Source organism: Hibiscus syriacus, unplaced genomic scaffold, assembly GCF_006381635.1.
Source record: "Hibiscus syriacus cultivar Baekdansim isolate YM2019G1 unplaced genomic scaffold, ASM638163v2 tig00116964_pilon, whole genome shotgun sequence".
NCBI classification, from domain to species: Eukaryota; Viridiplantae; Streptophyta; class Magnoliopsida; order Malvales; family Malvaceae; genus Hibiscus; species Hibiscus syriacus.
Window position 1 is genome coordinate 1,147,998 of NW_024063489.1, and position 3,624 is coordinate 1,151,621.

The 3,624-nt window shown below is 35.2% G+C and overlaps 1 pseudogene; it reads right to left on the reverse strand.

The window, feature by feature from the left end:
- Positions 1-2,698: 2,698 nt before the first annotated feature.
- On the reverse strand, positions 2,699-3,317 carry LOC120191094 (annotated as a pseudogene).
- Positions 3,318-3,624: the final 307 nt, after the last annotated feature.

Genomic DNA, 3,624 nt, shown 5'->3' on the forward strand with positions numbered 1-3,624 from the left:
GGACAGGAAGGATCCTTCTTGTCTCTGTTTTCTGTTGCAAAATTTTAGAAATACTTGAATGACGATGCAGAGTCAATAATGACGGGCATACTCCCAGCTAAAAATAGTGCCACTGACCAATCGGGTGCTAATTTCTCAGCAATCTATTGACTCTTGGAAGACCATAATTGAACTCAATCCGAGTCATGAACCCAACACGTCAACAAGTAAGAGCAGTTAGCATATGGTAACAACTAACGACCCGGTTGACCATGAGAAGTTGGAAATACAGAACTCAGAGAAGTGAAATCATGTTGTAGGTTAAATCTTCAAGTTAGGTCATCTATTACTGGTTAATGTTTGGTAATCTGTCTTTCTCACGACAATGCAGTATTTGTATTTGAAACGTTCATTTGGTCAAGCATTCCGCCATTGTTGAAGCAATATCAAAACTGGAAACTAGATTTTCAAAAGCCAAACACAGTCTAAGTTGTGATAATTAAGCACGTTTATCCTGTGTTTCCTGAAAAAAGAAAGCTCACTTGAATGGTTAGAAATCATAACAAAACAAAATGAAGTTTGAGATAAAATTTAGCAAATATTTCACTTTTTCTGCTGCAGCTTCCACCAAATTCTGCCAATTCAGTCAATTACAACAGTTGATGAATAATAGGACACACATAATAACAACAAACTTATGATTTAATTTAAACAAGTATAAATATGGAAAAATAAATGAGATTAACAATATGAACAACTAATATATCAAATTTATGTAAAGCAATTATTAAGATTATAAATTTATATTAGGTTAAAAAATTATGAAAAAAAAGCAATATGACACAAAACACAAGATGTTAAATGAGATTTGTTTGATTTTTTTAACAAAAACTATGTTTTCATTAGATGAAAAGATAAGTTAAAATAGAAAATACCATCCTTACATGGAAATTTAAAGGGTGTGAATAAAATAAAATCAAAACTTTCCGTTGAATACATGTTTCATCTTCCAAAAACCTAGCAATTGTTAATAATCTTCATGTCTCTATTAAAAACTAACAACAATATTGATGTAAGAGTGGAGATTGAGAGAATCAATCTGACAGATTACTCCGTGATGTTCTGAATGTATCACAAAGTACCGCAAACAAGCTCTAACTATACGAGACCGTTAACTTTTCTAATCAGAAGATGCACTATGATTAATGCAACACAAATGACAAACTATCATAACACTAGGCTAAGTCGTGTCATAAAAGCATACAACACTAGGTTAAATCAACCAACCAACACCATATACTTATGTCTCACGTTTTTAAATGTTTATAAAAAAATTGTAGTATTAATATTTGATACACTAATCAACCAATCATATTGAATATTACGCAAATTCATGATAATTTTCCTTGACAAACTATCATAACACTAGGCTAAGTCGTGTCATAAAAGCATACAACACTAGGTTAAATCAACCAACCAACACCATATACTTATGTCTCACGTTTTTAAATGTTATAAAAAAATTGTAGTCATTAATATTTGATACACTAATCAACCAATCATATTTGAATATTACGCAAATTCATGATAATTTTCCTAATCTAATTTCATAATGTTTGAATTTAAACTAAAACCCTTGGAACCGTTTGATTTTTTTTTTGATAATTATCGAATCGTAGAGCACTAAATTAGCCCAGCGTTTGATAATTTAATTTTGTCCTTCTCAAAGAATAGTACAAAACTAGCATCAAATTAAAGTTGCAAGCTGAGTTAGGTTAGGTTAAATCGGATCCATGGTTTCACTTGATAGGTAGAAGTAAAAACATGGAGCTTTTGGTTAAAGCTTATTGATCACATTACTGGGTTCCAACTACACAGGAGAAAATGACAACCATCGGTCCCATTCCTATACCGGCAATTTGGCCATCAAAGATAAGACACGCCTCACACTAACAGTGTCTTCCCTGAAATGCAAGCTCAAATCCTGAAGTTGTTCCCAGAAACAAGCTTTCCCAGGCTTCAAATCCTCAATGGAACGGACTGGGGTTTCAATATTGATGCCGAGGTCAGTATTATACTGATAATATTCCTTGGGGAACACAACAGAACAATACGACAAAATATTGCTGTCAGGTGTTTGGCTGATGCAGAAAACAGTGCTAGAATGCAAATAACAAAGCCACTAGAATCATCCTCATTTTGTCTCTTACAATCTGTCCCTCGAAAAAATTTGCAGATCAAAGTTTGCACTACCAGACATTAATGAATACTACGAATTGGACCCCCCACCCCTCCCCAGATGTTTCGTTCTGCTTAGGCTTATCTTCCCAAATCGAATCCTATCATACCCTGGTTGGCCCTTTCCTTTTTCCGACTTCCCAAATCGAATCCTATCAATACCCTGGTTGGCCCTTTCCTTTTTCCGACCGAAAATGTGTTGCAATAGCACTTTCAACGGCAACTCTAAATCTAATAATCGTGAATATGGAATATTGGTTCATCTCAAAGTTATATTCATACAGAATGAAGATACAGTTCACACACCAGCTTAGATACAATATCCTCAACATTAAGAAATAAAATAAAATCACAAGCCAAATATAAGAAAACGATACAGAACCCAAAATAAAACAGAACCCAGAACTAGAAATCATGTGAATATTTATATTTGATTCATTATTTATATATATATATATATATATATATATATAGAGAGAGAGAGAGAGAGAGGAGAGAGAGAGAGAGAGTAGGTTAGTAATTATAATTATCTGCCTCTGTTAGTGAAATTCATCTTCTCATAATACTGAATGGAGAGAAGAGAGAGACAAAGATGAACCTCATCTTTCCCCCACCGAGCGGGCGGCTTGGAGTTGATTATTTTGGGAAAAGGAGGGGCCCAAAAGAAGCCGAAGCAGATTGCGGCTTTGAAAGCGGCCAAAGGTAAAGCGAGTGAAGGCGACGGAAGCCACCCAGAGGCAAAACTACAGATCTAAGCTGTTGGGTTCCACAGCCGATGTTAGCCCAGTGCCTGGTGCAGATCAGCTCCCAAAGTCGCTCGTCTTTGGCAGTTTTGTGCCACTGCTTGCTAACGCAGGAAGCCATTGCTAAAGTCCTGGCGTCCACGTGTTTGAAAACCTCGTACAGAAGATTTTCATCTAAATTCATGAACCCGGTTTCTTGTTCATTGGAGTCTTCTTTAATTTTCTTCATTTTGAGGTCGGGTACGGGTACCTGAGAAACCGGGGCACAACGTTTCATTGAGAAAAGCTGAAGCCTGGAATTTGGTCGAGATTGAATTGAGGATGGGATGGAGGTAGCTAATGGGAGGTGGTTTTGTTGGACATCGAAGAGAACAAAAAGATAATTGAATGTAGTTGTCGCTCGGCCTTGGCCCTGGCCCTGGCCCTGGCCTGGTTTGAAGGGGTGGGGGAGCGTTCCATTTCTTTGTTTTCCTTTTATTGTTTCTTTCCCTCAAGAGTATCTTTGTGTGTAGTGTTTGTATTTATTATTATTTAGATGTACTTTTATTAAAAAGAGTAATATAAAAAACTACACTAAGATTATAATTATAAATATAAAAGAATTAAAGATAAATAAAAATAAAAAATATTAAAAATAAACTATAAATTTAATCAAATATAAATA